This window comes from Mercenaria mercenaria, chromosome 3 (assembly GCF_021730395.1).
Source record: "Mercenaria mercenaria strain notata chromosome 3, MADL_Memer_1, whole genome shotgun sequence".
Classification (NCBI taxonomy): Eukaryota; Metazoa; Mollusca; class Bivalvia; order Venerida; family Veneridae; genus Mercenaria; species Mercenaria mercenaria.
This window is the reverse complement of record NC_069363.1, coordinates 54,039,694-54,057,642: the sequence shown is the minus strand read 5'-3', so window position 1 is coordinate 54,057,642 and position 17,949 is coordinate 54,039,694. Positions and strand designations below refer to the sequence as shown.

The 17,949-nt window shown below is 37.2% G+C and overlaps 1 protein-coding gene across 8 annotated transcripts in view; it reads left to right on the top strand.

Annotated features, from left to right (window-relative positions):
• LOC123524727 (neurocalcin homolog) overlaps positions 1 to 17,949 on the top strand; it is a 128,455-nt gene that overhangs the window by 99,981 nt on the left and 10,525 nt on the right. The window lies entirely within an intron of this gene.

Sequence of the window (17,949 nt, the reverse complement as noted above, 5' to 3'; positions counted from 1 at the left end):
GAGCAGTCTTCAAATAGTATTACAAGGGCCATAAGATCACTGAGTGTAGAAACTGTAAATTGTTGGTGATGACAGAGAACAGATTGCTGATTAGATCTGATGCCTCCTTCATCAAAATAAACACTGCATGAAAGAATGCACAAGAGGTTTTCTCTGAAAATGCTTTTTGTTTGATGATGATATTTTCTCTCCCTTGTCAAATTGGTGAAAATGCCAATTCACATGTCTTATATTGAGAGCGTTTCGGTGTGGAAATTTTCAAGCTTTCCATGTAGTCACATAAGGCTGTTTCATTGTGTGCATTGTCAGATAGTGTATCCATTGTCAGGTCACAGGTAGACATTGTCAAGTCACACAAGTGTCTTTCAGTGTCACATATGACTGTTGTGAAAACATAGCTTGCCTCAGTGTGTTCATTGCCAAGTTACAGGTAGACATTGTCAAGACATGAATTGTGTCATTCTGTGCAGTGTGTACATTGTGTAAGTCACACAAGTCTGTATAAAGGTGTGCACTGTCAAGTCACATATTTCAAAATTGTTTCAGTATGTGCATTTTCATGTCACATCATGTCAGATCTTTTTCGGTGTGCACACTGTCAATTCACATTTAATAGTAGGCAGTTTTAGTGTGTGCTTTGTCAAATCACATTAGAGAGTTAGTGTATTTTAAAGAATTGAAGTTATTTTCAAGTCACATTAGACTGTTTCATTGTGTGCATTTTCAAGTCACATTAGTGTTTTTATATTGAAGACATTTTCAAGTCACATTAGACGTTTTCATTGAAGACATTTACAAGTCATATTAGACTGTTCCATTGTGTACATTTTCAAGTCACATTAGTCTGTTTCAGTGTGTGCATTTTCAAGTCGCATTAGTCTGTTTCATTGTCTACATACATTTTCAAGTCACATTAGTCAGTTTCATTGTCTACATACATTTTCAAGTTACATTAGTGTGTTTCATTGAAGGCATTTACAAGTAACATTAGTCAGTTTCATTGTGTGCATTTTCAAGTCGCATTAGTCTGTTTCATTGTCTACATACATTTTCAAGTCACATTAGTCAGTTTCATTGTCTACATACATTTTCAAGTCACATTAGTGTGTTTCATTGAAGGCATTTTCAAGTCTCATTAGTCAGTTTCAGTGTGTGCATTTTCAAGTTGCATTAGTCTGTTTCATTGTCTACATACATTTTCAAGTCACATCAGTGTGTTTCATTGAACATATTTTCAAGTCACATAAGACTCTTTCATGTGTACATTGTAAGTGACAGTTCATTTGTGTTCATTGTAAGTGATTTCAATACTATTAGTCATGTTTCAGTGTTGACATTTTCAAGTGCATTAGTCTTTTATTGCTCTACATTTTCAAGTCACATAGTGCGTTTCATGTGACATACTTTTCAAGTCACTAGGCGTTTCAGTGTGCAAGCATTGTCAAGTGAACAGTTCATTCATGTGCATTTCCAACTGCTACTGTTTCAGTTGTACTAATACTTTTGGCCATTTTATAACGCCAACATCTGCAAGGCACTTGGTATTTATTGAATTACTCAAGACCAGTCATTTAGCTTGTCGCTCTCAAGTCAACAGTTTTCATGATTTCACAACTTGTGACATTTTGGCATAATATCTGCATTTTGATAACCATCAAATCCCAGCACTCTTGGATAATCCTTGATTACTGGAAAACAGGTATTTAGCCTTGTGCTTCAAGTCAAAATTTCTCGATCTTACAACTGCGACATTTGGGCATATTCTCAGCAGAGTCGTACAGAATCGCCCAGACACTCTTGGATAATGGCCTGAATTACTGGAAAAACAGCGAATTTAGCCTTGTCCGCTCTCTAAGTCAAACAGATTTCGTCCGATCTTCACCAAACTTGCTGACAATGTTTGTGGGCATAATATCTCGGCCAGAGTTCGATAACCAGCCAAATTGCCCAAGGCACTCTTGGATTATGGCCCTTGAATTACTCGAAAAACTGCAAATTTAGCCTTGTCCGCTCTCTAAGTCAAACAGTTTTCATCCGATCTTCACCAAACTTGCTGACAATGTTTGTGGGCATAATATCTCGGCCAGATTCGATAACTAGCCAAATTGCCCAAGGCATTCTAGGATTATGGCCCTTGAATTACTCGAAAAACTGCGAATTTAGCCTTGTCCGCTCTCTAAGTTGAACAGTTTTCATCGTATCTTTACCAGACTTGCTGACAATGTTTGTGGGCATAATATCTGGCAATTTCGATAACTAAGCCAATCGCCTAAGGCACTCTTGGATTATGCCCTTGAATTACTGAGCAATTTGATCTGACAAGACGTTCAGTATTCATTTGTGACATGTTTCATATGTGCATGTCATACAAATCGTTTCAGATCTTGTATGAAACTGTTTCAGTATGTGCATTGTTCGAGTGACAAGACTGTTTCAGTATGTGCATTGTGGCGAATGATGCAGACTGTTTCAGTATGCTGAGCACTTTGGTGCCTTGAGTGAAAGAACTGTTCAGTTTGTAGTGCATTTTCATTGTATGACTTTCTGTGTGCTTGTAGACAAGATTGTTCAGTATGCATGTCGAGACAAACTGTTTCAGTATGTGCTTCAGTTGAAACTGTTTCAGTGTGCATTTTAAGTGACCTGTTTCTGTATGCTTGCAGTGACATGTTCATTATGTTTGGTAATGTCGTAGTGCAGTGATGACAAAACTGTTTCAGTGTGTGCATTGTCGAGTGACAAGACTGTTTCAGTATGTGCATTGTCGAGTGACAAGACTTGTTTCAGTATATGCATTGTCGAGTGACAAAACTGTTTCAGTATGTGCCTTGTCGAGTGACAAGACTGTTTCAGTGTGTGCCTTGTCGAGTGACAAGACTTGTTTCAGTATGTGCCTTGTCGAGTGACAAGACTGTTTCAGTGTGTGCATTGTCGAGTGACAAGACTTGTTTCAGTGTGTGCATTGTTGAGTGACAAGACTTTTTTAGTGTGTGCATTGTCGAGTGACAAGATTGTTTCAGAATGTGCATTTTCAGTTGACTGTTTCAATGTGTGCATTATCGAGTGACAATACTGTTTCAGTGTGTGCATTGTCGAGTGACAAGACTTGTTTCAGAATGTGCATTTTCAGTTGACTGTTTCAGTGTGCATGGTTGAAAGTTTTCCGTATTATGACGGAATTCCTTATTTTGGACCTTCCCAAAGGTCATTTTTCCAAATCGTGTAAATCCGATGAGGTTTTCAGGGGCGGGGTGGAGAGAGAGAGAGAGGAGGGTAACGTCCAGTTCGGTCATCTATCAATTGCAAAATAATGACATTCATATTTTCCAGGATGCTAAAAATAGCGCTGATTGCAACAGTATGATCGTCCTTTTCCGTTAGGAATGCCCTATGTATCATTATTCGATAGCCGAAAATATCTGAACGCTGGCGATTATTCATCCAGAAATAGACTGTAGATCGGTTATTTCTGCGGATAAGACTGAAGATGCTATTCGAAATTTCCGTGTGTAACCGTTTGTAACCGATGGTTAATGAATCATTTCTGCACGCGTGATACTTTATGACCTCCTTTTACGACAACCAAAAACCTGTTCATTACTGCAAATCGGAGGAAGAAATTTCGAATGTCCACAATATTTGAAGAAATAAACCGATCTAACCATTATGAAGTTTCTACCAACAGGTTAAAACGTCAAGAGTTTGAGCAACAAGCCAAGAACAAAATTTAACAGTGATGGCAGTTGTCCGAGTTAGATTCTGAGGGGTTGAAATGGTCTGGTAGACATTTGCTGTGTTGCATATTGCACTTTCTATGAAAACGATTAATTACAAATCCAATGGAAAGAAAGGCCTCAGACTTCACCGCGAGGACGCCAAACACCAGAAAAACATTTGAGTTGCGAAAACTGGGAATGACTCAATGAGGTGAGATGATTTACATTATCTGTTTATAAATACTTGATCTATGTGGAAGAGATTCTCAAGCATCCATGACAAATATGCCTCGGATTTAGTCTAAATAATGAGACCTCGGGTAGACCGATTTTACATTTTGATATCTTATGTTGTCTACCTAGAGGTCTCAACCAGAAACAATCAAAACTGTGGTGGAAACTGTGGTCGATTGAAATAACGATTTTTCAGTAGTCACGATTTTTTTTTAGCCCTAACAGCTTACCTGTTGTTTTAAATCATAAATAGTAAATAAAAAACATAAGAACATGACATATTTATCAAGAATTTCTGTTGTAAAAAATTTAAATAAACATTTCAATCGTCTTCATGTAATGGCGGTCGGAGGCGTGACCAATGAAAACGCTTCGTGTAGTAATGTGTTTACCTGTATCGGCCATTTTCCAATATGTAGTACACGCGATTTAAACCTCTGAATTTTTTTAACTGCCATAGTTTGAAACTTTTTTAAGGAATGTAGATAATATATACATCTTTGGAAAGGAAAAATTACAGGCTTTCTATGTATGTATTTCTTTTTTTGATCTGTTGCTTTATTATAACATAATTCCCGCCCAACAGATTTCGTTGGATGTTATTTACGTAAAGAAGGGGACAGTGCTATCACATTCTTTTCCTTTTCTGGTTTGTACTCGGAGGCGGATATCGACAGTCAAAAAAATATTAACGATATTCAACTCTCGATTACAATTATTTGGACTAGCCTCAGATTCAAATAAAAAATGGGTTTTCAACATACCCCAAAAGACTGAAACACAGTCTTACAATGTTACCTAAACTTCATACTTATTACTGTATTCTTAATTCAGGCAATTTTGGCATGGATGTGACCCCACCCTCTTCCTTTCTTCTGTCTTCTCCCTGCTTTACTGGCCATATACACTGTTGCTTGCTGGAACTGGTCTGTTACTACTGAGTAAATATTAGTTTAACTAGTCCTCAACTTATGAGCCCAGAAGCAAAGTGTCCGTTTAAATCAATGAAGCCAATATGTTAGGGGAACCTATTCCCGATTTTTTAGAAGAAAAAAAAAATACATATATACATGGTCGTTACAATTTTGGACTGGTCTTTTGTTGGCTCTACTGTATAATGTTGTATGTCATTAAATAATGAGTCCATTTGTTTACTTTCAGGTTCTGCCAGGTTCTTCTTAAGTTACTAAGAACACTGAATCTATGCAAGACAGGGTGGCTAAACAACACGCCATAACCATAGCCTTCCAAAGTTGACACTGCCATTTACATTAGCCCCATGCAGAGCTGCTGAAATTCACAAAACGGTTAGATGAGGATAAACCTGCTCTTGACAAGACCACAATTATGTAAACACATATAGCATTGCCAAAAATTAGAAGGATGACCTAAAGAAAAAACTTGAAGGACAGATCTTATCACTGAATTCCATTGAGACAACAAACAATAACAATGATAAGATTTTGAATGTTATTGCATTGTATATTGTGAAATAATGTGGAAATAATAAAATGACAAATTAATTTTTGAAGAATAAGGTCTTGAATTCATGTTTGCAGAAGTCTCAAAAACTGAAATGCAGAGGACTCTTAGATGACTCTACTTATCAGGAAAAGCTTTGTACAGTACTTCGTAAAGGCATTATTTCAGGCCCCCTGGACCCCTGGCCAGGGCTTTGCCCTGGACCCACCGGGGGTCCTATCGGCCCCCAGGCCCCCAGATATTCTTTTTCAGTATTTTCAGTTTTTCCAACTTTCACCCATGAGTGTGTGCATTGTCAAGTGACAAAACTTGTTTCAGTATGTGCATTGTCGAGTGACAAGACTGTTTCAGTGTGTGCATTGTCGAGTGACGGACTGTTTCAGTGTGTGCATTGTTGAGTTACAAGACTGTTTCAGAATGTGCATTTTCGAGTGACAAGACTGTTTCAGTATGTGCATTGTCGAGTGACAAGACTGTTTCAGTATGTGCATTGACGAGTGACAAAACTGTTTCAGTATGTGCATTGTCGAGTGACAAAACTGTTTCATTTTTTGCATTGTTGAGTGACAAGACTGTTTCAGTATGTGCATGGTCGAGTGACAAAACTGTTTCAGTGTGTGCATTTTCAATTGACTGTTTCAGTGTGTGCATTGTCATTGACATAAAACTGTTTCTGGAAAATGCTTATAATTTTACAGGGAATTTACTACTTGCATTAAGAGACCACTTTTTCAGTTCCCATCTTGTGTTGATAAAGAACAAATTATGTTGCATAAAGGACCAGTTGTGTTAAGAGACCGCTTCTTGTCATTCCCTGGGTTGATCTCTTAATACAAGTTGTACTGTATCTGTTCTGAGATAGAAATCCATTTTACTGACATTAGCCTTCGAATAGCCGAGCATGGTGTAATGAGAGAACTCTTTGTTTTTTTTGTTTTTTTTTTCAAGTCTCATAAGTCTGTTTCAGTGCATGAATTGTCAGGTTTTATTGTGTACAGCCAGATAGGAAGTCAGTTTCATTTAGACATTCCATATTGAGGAAATATTTATGTAGGAGCAGTGTCAAGTAAGTCTTATTTCATTGTGGAAATATGTCATATCAGACAAGTGTACCAGGCTTCATTTGTTACTGTGTAGGTCTTCCCTGATGTTTTATGTCTGTCAGCCATTAACAGTTGTCAAAGAAAGCCTTTGAACTGTCCATGCGTCTCTCTGAACTGTCCATACATCTCTCTGAACTGTTCGTGGGTCTCTCTGGACTGTCCATGCATCTCTCTGAACTATCCACACATCTCATATCTTAGAACCACACATCTCTAAAGTGTCCAAGCATGTCTCTTTTACAGTCAGCAAGTAACACTGAAATATAGAATTTTGTAACTTGATATCTTTACTCAAACTTTGGCTGTTTCCACACCAAATTAAAGACAAACAAAATTTATTGATGAGATGTACACAGTGTTTACATATACCCGACATTTGGTCCGGGCAGTAAAAGGGAATTGTCATATCTTTGTTTCTAGATTGAAAAAATATTTGTTATTCCAGAAAAAATAGAATATTTGCCTCCTTACTTCCGTTGACATTTCCACAAAATGAGTTGTAACAAGAGTTTGTTTTCTAGAATGAAACAGTAAATACTGCTGTCATAGATTGTCCTCACATGCTGAGCACATGAAGAAGGAGTAATTTGTAGTTTCATCATCTTAAGTTCAACTTAACCCTTACTCTGCTAAACTTCCATAATGGACTTGTCTATCTTTCAGTTTGGACAGTACCATTAACTGTTAAAAGGGGTGATTACCAAAGGTACTGACTGAATGGCGAACACTGCAGATCATGATCAGACAAGACATGTGCAGGCTGATCATGATCTATATTGGCTGCAAAGGCAGAGTCAATCGTGTCCAGCATAAGGGTTAATCAGAAGGAATGGATTGAAACGACTCTGATGATGCGATACCATAACTCTGTGTTGTAGCTACTAAACTTCTATATAATATAGGTTATGCCCCTTTTTGGACTGTTTCACCAGGTTTCAAGTTTTTGTATGTAAGCTGGTTTCTCAGGGACAATGTGAGGGATTGTTCACTGTGATGAACTGACATGCACCATGCATTGCTAGGAATATTTTCATTAAACTAGCATCAATAATTATTGTTTACCTCATCAAGATGACATGGGGAGGGCACAACCCAGGTCACTAGGTCCAAGGTCAAGATCACACTTGAAGGTCAAAGGTCATGATCACAACGTTTTGCTTTCCCTGTATCAAAGCGGCATTGGTGGGGGAAGGGAGGGGTATTAATCGCTTTTAGTGATAAATCTAGTTAAGGTTTGATAAGAGGAAAATGGCATGCCTTATGATATGCCATACAAGACCTTATAGGCTGACGTGTTTCGTTTATTCCTGAATGAAGTTTAATCCATGAATTTGTTATGTAAAATGAAACTGATTACAGTGTCCTCAGAAAAGAGTTTCTTTGCTCAAGGGTTCCATAATTACTTCAAAGCAAATTACTGAATCGTGATTTAAATCAGAATCACTCGGCTGAAAATTAGAAACAGTCCTCTGAGGCCTCAAGATGTCTGCAATCCAATCACCGATCCCATAATGTCATTCCCGAGAGCAATGTGCGATATTGTAAAAATGGAAAGTGGAAAACAGTCCGGCATATTCTTCACTGACTTTACTAACAATTTGTATCTTGTTTGGCTCTATGGATAACTTAAAGAATGTTTTTTAGCCCACCATCATCAGATGGTGGGCTATTCAAATCACTCTGCATCCGTGGTCCGACGTCCGTCCTTCCGTCCTTCCGTCCTTCCGTTAACAATTTCTCGTTATCGCATCTCCTCAGAAACTACCAGGGGGATTTTGACCAAACTTTGTCAGAATGATGTATTGGTACCCTAGTTGTGAAAATCAGACTGGTTCAACAATTCTTTAGTGAGTTATGGCCCTTTGTTTATTTCTATAATTTACATAGATTTATATAGGGAAAAACTTGAAAATCTTCTTGTCCAAAACCACAGAGCCTAGAGCTTTGATATTTGGTATGAAACATCATCTAGTGGTCCTCTACCAAAATGATTCAAATTATTTCCCTGGGGTCTAATATGGCCCCGCCCCGGGGGTCACATGGTTTATATAGACTTATATAGGGAAAAACTTTGAAAAACCTCTTATTCAAAAACACAGGGCCTAGGGCTTTGATATTTTGTATGCGACATTATCTAGTGGTCTTCTACTAAGATTGTTCAAATTATTCCCCTAGGGTCAAATATGGCCCCGCCCCGGGGGTCACATTGTTTACAAAGACTTATATAGGGAAAAACTTTGGAAATCTTCTTGTCCAAACCACAAAGCCTAGGGCTTTGGCATTTGTAATGTAGCATCATCTAGTGGTTCTCTACCAAGTTTGTTCAAATCATCCCCTAGGGTCAATTATGGCCCCGCCCTGGGGATCACATGGTTCATATAGACTTATATAGGGAAAAGCTTTTAAAATCTTCTTGTCAATAACCTACAACATTCAAGTTTGGACCACCTGTATGGTTTTGAGTGGCAAGATGAACCTTGACACGAGTTGACCTTGATTTTGACCTAGTGACCTACTTTCACATTTCTGTAGCTACAACCTTCAAATTAGGACCACATGCATAGTTTTGTGCACTGAAAAAAACTTTGACCTTGATATTGACCTAGTGACCTACTTTCACGTTTTTGAAGGTACAGGCTTCAAATCTGGACCACATGCATAGTTCTGTGTTCAGAAATAAAATTTGACCTTGATTTTGACCTAGTGACCTACTTTCACATTTCTCGAGCTACAGCCTTCAAATTTGGACCACATGCATAGTTTTGTGTTCCGAAATGAAATTTGACCTTCATTTTGACCAAGTGACCTACTTTCACATTTCTCAAGCTACAGCCTTCAAATTTGGACCACATGCATAATTTTGTGTACCGAAACAAACTTTGACCTTTACATTGACCTAGTGACCTACTTTCACATTATTGAAGATACAGGCCTCAAATTTGGACCACATGCATAGTTCTGTGTTCCAAACTAAAATTTGACCTTGATTTTGACCTAGTTACCTACTTTCACATTTCTCGAGCTACAGCCATCAAATTTGGACCTCTCGCATAGTTTTGTGTACTGAAATGAACTTTGACCTTAAGATTGACCTAGTGACCTACTTTCACATTTCTGTAGGTACAGGCTTCAAATTTAGACGTACATGCATAGGATTGTGTACCGAAGCAAACTTTGCCCTTGACATTGACCTAGTGACCTACTTTCACATTTTTGAATATACAGGCTTTAAATTTGGACCACATGTATAGATTTGTATTCTGAAGTGTAATTTGACCTTGGTTTTGACCTAGTGACCTACTTTCACATTTCTAAAGCTACAGCCTTCAAATTTGGACCACTTGCATAGTTTTGTGTACCAAAATCAACTTTGACCTTAAGATTGACCTAGTGACCTACTTTCAAATTTATCAAATTACAGCCTTCAAACTTGATGCACATGCATAGTTTTGTGTACAAAGAACTTTGTCCTTGAAATTGATATAGTGACCTACTTTCACATTTCTCAAGCTACAGGTTTCGAATTTTGACCACATGCACAGTGTTTTGTATGGAAATGAAATTTGACCTTGAGCTAGTCAATAAGTCTTAAAATTTTGGAGTTCTCAAAAATGGCACATTGGTGGGCGCCAAGATCACTCTGTGATCTCTTGTTTATTCTTAAAATTTCATCTGGTAATATATCTTGTTTTGTGTACTTCAGCTATTGTTGTTGGTTTCGTGGGGATAGTTTCAGAAGATGTATTTGACAGGTGTTCTGTTGGCAATGCTGATTCTTTGCCAGTTTAAGTGAAGACCTAAACAAGGTTGTTTGACCGTCACCTCGATTTTACTAGCTGTACTATTTGAAACTTTGTCATCTTTTAGTCATCATCCGAGTCATCATTAAAGTTTTGCATGTAAGAAACTAAAACGGTGAATGTTTTTGAACTCCACATGGCTTTAGCATGATGAGGTGACCTAGGAGGGCAAGTTACACAACTCTGGTTTACATTTTGTCAAAATTATGTCCCTTTTGTATACAGAAATTTGATAAAAGTTTTGCATGTGAGCAGGTTTCCAGAAATCTCTTGAAAGATTATGCTTTCGGACGATATCACAGGGGCACTATGTCTTTGCCCTCAACTTGTGCCCCCACTGCTCCCTAGTAAGAATATTAATAAGGGCCTGGGAGTGCTGGAATACAGTGAAAAAGTAAAAAAATGTTTCTGCTGGTAGCAGTTGTTTTTCTTGTATTACTTCCTATATAAACATTATCAGTGTGATTATGATCAGTGCCTTCTGAGAGCTAAATGTCAATAGTTCATTAACAGTCAGGTTCACTGAATGGTTACAGTCAGAATTAGACACATGGCATTAATCATGTAATGAACTACAAATGTTTGTTATGCTGACACCTTATTAATGTTTCATGACAGGCAGAATAATAAGTTGTTGTTCTTGATCTGTTACATTTAAAGCTCTACCTGTGATGTCTTTTAGTTATACTCATTTACCCCAACTAAATCATATTTTTATGTGTTCTTGGGAGATAACTCGTGAATATATTCAGATTTTATACAGTTGTATATGGCCTTCCCTTCTCAAAACATAATCAGGGAGGAGCAAGATCAAGTCTAGATGTATAAGAGAAATGAAAGTGAATCTATCAGGCATACGAGTTGTGGATAAGGAAATTCCAGCCGAGGCTGAACCAGGTTCTACTGTTACCGAATTTATTTCAAAACTAAGGATTTGGGTGTACCTACCATAATATACAGCAGTTTTATATACCACTTCCATTATCACATAATTCAACTGGAAACATTTTCCAAATAAACTAATTTATTACTGATGTCATGGAACTAAAAGTATATCCTGGGTTTAAGTAATTGACTTCTGCTAAACTATCAAACTTTCACAGAAAGAGATTTCAATTGAAATTTAATCAAACTTCTAGAGTCAGCTCTAAAGTTGTACATGTACCACAATGTCAGAACTAATGCATTTTTCCTTTAATGAAAATTATTCCATTGGAGTTCTGTCATTATTTTCCATTTCCCAACTCGAGTTTTAGGGCTACAGCTTTCAAACTTAACATGATGACTAGGCACATACTACTTGAGGGACCTGACAAGGATCAGACTTCGCTTCTTGATTGATTATACAAAGTATAATATAGAGCTATCCCCACAGTGTCTGCATCCATAGCTTGGTTAAAGTTTTGATGCATTTCACTTATCTCTGTTTTTATTTGATAGCTTTGCTTCAGACTTATAGTAGTTGTTTCTCATCATCACTCACAAAAGAAACATCATATGATGCAAGGGCCATAACTCTCACACTAAACTTCTGTTTATTTGTTATTTTCTGGGCTCTTAGTCAGAAATGTATAATAGCTGCCACCTTGTATACTGCCCAGGTGTCCTGGGACATTTTGCTTTCCAATGGGTACATTATGCCCCATTAGGTGGAGCTCTTGTTTCATTTGTGATACTACTAGACAGCATTGTCCTCTGAAATAACATGTCAACGTCTGAAGAATACACGAGTGAACTTGCTGCATGTCTGATTAAAAACAGAAGCTTTTAACATTATGATCAATTTCCATTGGTGTCATATCGCATCATATCGTCACTGTTTTTCTGTACACAGCATAGAAATACTAATAAATGTTCCTGCAGCTTTCATAAGAGAGAATTCAATATGATCACATGGTATTTGGGGCTGCTGGGGTCAAGTTCACTGTTGCTAAAACAAAAGAGGAATCAGTTTCCGCTTATAACTAAACTTTGGATTTATATTTAGAAAGAAACTTTGCCTTTAGAAAATCCAAGGTTGGAATTGCATATGGGGCATGAAGGGTCAAGGTCACCTGTAGTGAATATTTGGGTTTATACTCTTACCTGTAAATGTATGGCTGATTGGTCTAAGGTGTTAGTCTGTGGTACCTTTTTTGAATGTAGGAATTTTAATGGATAGTGGTTCAAATTCATAGAACAGTTATAAATACATGATGAATGAAGGAAATCTCAGAAATGATTTTGAATGAAATCATACAGTGATACACATTGTTTTACTTAGTTAATCTAAAAAATTCACATTTTTAATTTTTTTCACTATTCCCAAAATATCACATCCAAAATATGTGTTTTTTAGAAATAAATCCAATGTTTTCATGTTGAAAGCTCTGTCGTCCAACAGATGAAGTTATTTTACAGGCTCCGCCTCCACTATCAAATTTTGCAAAAGTATACTTCATACAAAAAGTTACCACTTACAGACCCGTGTACCTTACGAGGTTTTCTTAATCAATTGGTTAATGAAATTTTAAATAGTAGTAGTAAAGTTGTTTTTCTCTGTTTCTTTTCAGAATCATGTGCCCATTAGGGGATCATACAGACCTTATGATGATAATATGTAAGGGATGGGTACACTTTTCATATTGTATGTAACAGTGAGGGTAATCGGAATAGGAGAAATGTTCATGTGTCCCATTTGTGCTGATCCCACCAAATAACTCCATAAACTAACACTGAAAATACTTTATAAATACGTTTTGGGTAGTTTTCTTGATACTAACAGTTAAAATGAATGTTCGAAATTTGTTTAAACTGTTTCTGACTTTTTGTGACGTAAACGTTGGAGCGCAGTATATTTTGAAGCAGGTGTCCGAAAACGGGTTGTACAACTTCCGGTTAATGGAAAAGTAGGTTAGCCGTGTTGGAAAGGATATCTAAAACATGCTGCGGGATGAGGTTTGTTTACTTGCGTATTTTTTAGGATAAATGATTGTTGAACAAAACTCCAGCATTTATAATTGTTGTACAATTTCCATGTAGCGAAACCGTAGCGATATACCGTTAGGTGTCCGAAAACGGGTTGTACTGGGGTACACTTTTTGTTGTCCTCTGGCCCAGAAATGGTATAGGAGACTTCATACAAATTTTCCTTATTAAATTTCTCTGCTTTTAGAAACATTGAGAAATTGAGAAACTAGTGCATGATCCATTGGTCAATATATGTATTATGAAAACCTACTTGCCGAACTGTGTGTTTTAGGTGAGAAATGCATAACTGAAATGGGCTTGTATATTTTCTTTTTGGGTACCTGACTCTCATAGTATACCTAGAGGTAGGGTATGAAATAAACAGTGGCATATTCTTTCCGGTCTGGTGCCAGTCAGCATGCAGTACTTACATGGTTATAGTGACTAGGATTTGGTGGTTGAATTGAGTGGAAAGGATTTGGTGGTTGAATTGAGTGGAAAGAGCTGATAGTTTAACCAGTTTCAAGTTATTTACTGCTTTGAATGTAAATAGAAATCATAATCAAATGATGTGAGCATGCTCATGAGTTTGACGAACAAAATATTTGTTAGGGAAGCTTAGTGTATATTGGTGCTTGTAATATCAACAACTGTGAGGATTTTGACAGATTTTGATATTTCATACATTCTAGCTTATGAACATATTTTAAGCATAAGATGTATATTTTGATTTTGTGTGTGTGTGCGATATACTTGGAAAAAAAATTTTATCACCAGGTTAATTTGAGCAGTATGTCTGTTCATGGCTGTTCAACTTTGATTTTCTGTATCAATTAATCTCTGAATTTTTTTAGGAAACTTGAGCATTTTTGTCATCCCCTTGCCACTTTGAGCATTCAGTCTGCTATTTTAGAACAATGATTCTGATACTTTGTATTATAACCATGGCAAATAAACTACGTTTTATGAAATGCAATTCTTCCCAGAGGTTATTCAGCAATTTTCTTTTATAACTTCTGTAGCTAAAGGCAAACGGTGAGCTGTCATGGCCCACAGACACTTGGAGATCAAGCCCTAGCCAATAATTTTAGTCTTTTAAAACACACTGAGCATATGTCTCAAACATTGAATATGTTTTATTACAAATTCAGCATGTTTTAAAAATTACCATTTACTGATTAAAGACAACTTACTCTGAGCATTTCAGTATAAATTGCTTGTCCAAGGAATACAAGAATCGATCCGAGCTTGGTTGGTGTTGTGCAGTCAAATTTACTAATGGAGGACGGACACAGACAATATCATCAGTGGTTATAATTAAAGTACTTACCCGCAACATCATCAGCAGTGATAGCCGAGATAACCGAGAGGTCTAAGGCGCTGGTTAATAATGCTACACATCCTTATCTCATCTGAATTTTTGAAAAAAAATGAAGAGTTATTGTCATCACTTGATCAGCATCGGCATCGGCGTTGCCTGGTTAAGTTTTATGTTTAGGTCAGCTTTTCTCCTAAACTATCAAAGCTGTTACTGTAAAATTTGCAACACTTGTTCACCATCAGTTTCTGACTGTACAGAAAACATAACTCCATCCTGCTTTTTGCAAGAATTATGGCCCCTTTTGGACTTACAAAATACCATAAAAACACACGGGTAGGACAATATTTCTATTATACAGAGACAAAACAATCAGATGAGCATCTGCACCCGCAAGGCGGTGCTTCTGTTTTAAATACTGTTTTTGAATACATGTGTGTTTGCTGTAGTGAATCCACAGGCATAATTGCAAAACTTCGCCTTCAAGTTTCATTGACACCTACCATAACCTAGTGGCAATTTTGTTTACTCTTCTGCAGAAAACTTGTGAAAAGTTAATTTTCTTTCAGTTATTTTCAGCAAATTCAAAAGAACAAGGTCTGTGTACTTTTATCTTAAGTGAAGAGTGTGATTTATTCTAGCTGACAGAAATCTAAAGGCAAATATATCTTTAGCTAATGTCATCCCAGTTCCAGACTAACCTGAAAGTTTTTTACAAACTACTTAAATTGTTGTAGATAGTTGTCATGGTTATAATGCTAAAGAATATGGCTGTCAGTGTAATGTACCTTGAAAAATTGTTTCCCGTAATCGGTAAAACTCATAACTTCCTCCTTATGGTTACAGATCGTCAAAAGCCTCAGCTGGTGACATGTGGAATATTTTTCATTAATTTTGCTTCGCATATGACAGATTTTCTCTTCAGTTTGAGACAACAAGATCCTGTGCATAAGTTATTATGGACATGACTTGGACATATATTTTCAGGTTTCCTTTCTGATCTGTTGTGTGTTTATCAGTGAGCTGTTGTGAAGGGTAACTATCTAATACATTATGATCTGTTCTGCCATTGTCAGCTGTAGTTCCCCCATCCTGCCCTGTAGACATCTTTGCATTTCACTTTCTGGCACTGCCCCAGTATAATAGGCAGACATGGGTGCAATGGTCATGCACCTGTCTAGCAATGGTCATGCACCAGTCTCACAATGGGCATGCACCTGTCTTGCAATGGGCATGCACCTGTCTAGCAATGGCCATGCACCTGTCTAGCAATGGGCATGCACCGGTCTAGCAATGGGCATGCACCTGTCTAGCAATGGTCATGCACCAGTCTCGCAATGGTCATGCACCTGTCTAGCAATGGGCATGCACCGGTTTAGCAATGGGCATGCAACTGTCTAGCAATGGTCATGCATTGTGCACAATGGTCATACACCTGTCTAGCAATGGGTATACACCTGTCTCCCAATGGTCATACACCAGTCTCACAGTGGTCATGCACCTATCTAGCAATGGGCATGCAGCTGTCTAGTAATGGGCATGTACCTGTCTAGCAATGGGCATGCAACTGTCTAGCAATGGTCATGCACCTGTCTAGCAATAGTCATGCACCTGTGCACAATGGTCATACACCTGTCTAGCAATGGGCATGCAGCTGTCTAGTAATGGGCATGTACCTGTTTATTAGCAATGGTCATACACCTGTCTTGCAATGGGTATACACTTGCCTCCCAATGGTCATACACCAGTCACACAGTAGTCATGCACCTATCTAGCAATGGGCATGCACCTATCTAGCAATGGGCATGTACCTGTTTAGCAATGGTCATACACCTGTCTTGCAATGGGCATGCCCCTGTCTAGCAAGATAGAAAAGCTGCAGTATAGCTTTGTGCGTTTGCTTTTGAAAAAAGTGATTAATATCAGTAAGGTTTGATGAGAACCTGCTATCTTAATTTCAACAACCATAACAAATTAGAAATTGGATTTTTTCTTGTCATTCCTGTAACAAGCAAGAGCCAGAGTATTTGTTGGTTCAAAAGCTAAGTGAAAATTTGTCTTGCCACACACTGTAGTGGCAACTGGTGTAGGTTTGATATGATGTATGATCTGCCAAAGATGGCAAATTTTTTGTGACATTGCATTGTTTTTATTTTTAAGCACCAACTGATACTGTGTACTATGTATAGAAAAATCAATGGAATCACTGTCAGAATTCTGGAATTTCTCCAATTGTGGATAACATCAGACTCCTGCCAGTTATCACCTATTCAAAAAGTCGAGTTTTTAAATGATATTTTTAGGAGCAAAGCATAAGTTATAAACAACTTCCTGGGCTATTTATAACCTAACAAAACAAATAAAACAATGATTATTATTAAAGAGAAAGAATAGAACAGACAAGAATTTTCAGGATTACAGGTTATTTGGTACAGAGATGTCATTAAAAAAGAGGAGAAAACAGCTGCAGAGAATTTGTTGCTTTTTCGGCTATGAATGATGTATGTCTACAAAGAGCAATTATTTTCTGGGCAGAGTATGTGCCCTGGAAATCCTGACATGATTAGGTCCCTGAGGAGCTGAAAGGAGTGCTTGATTCCTTCCAGAAAAAGTCAACATTCAGTAACTGGCTTAATCTGGTGACAAAACAAGGAAAAGTAAAGACAAAAATGTAGTGAATGTAGTTATACAAGAAACTGAGAAAAGCAAAGACACTTGAACAATCAGTGAAAAATACCTTATGTAACATTGCAAGTGATAAAATAAAACCCAAATTAAACATTGAATTTGGCTTTGAAATGTCACAGCATCTTTCCTGTTTACGGATGTTGATTTCCACGCTTTGTTTAAATACGCCATTTTAAGAAAATAGTGCTAAATAGAAAGTCATTTGTTTGATTTCATTTTTACTGTTATATCTTGAATATTGTTTGCAAGAAAAAGATAAACAGTTACCCTTGAGCCGGATATCTGCTTCTAAAGCCAGTGAAAGAATCTTATAGTCTGGAAATGTGACTGTATAGACGTTTGACAAACAAAACAATTTCTGACCTTCAGACAATGTCAAGGTCATTGCTATATAATACAACAAAGCCTGTAGGGGAAAACACAGTAACTGAGCTACAGTTAGCTTCTAGACAAAGAAAATTAATTCAGGTGCTAAGTGCTACAATTTAGTGAGTTTATGCTATCTATTGTAAATACAATGGAAACAGAAAGTTTTTGTTTCTTTGTTTTTTGTTTCTCATCCATTTCAATCAGAACCTATTGAGTTCCTGTTGTTCTGTTATCATTGTTTTGTACCTTCAAGGGTTTGAATTAGAAACATTGAAAAGCAATTGTTCAAG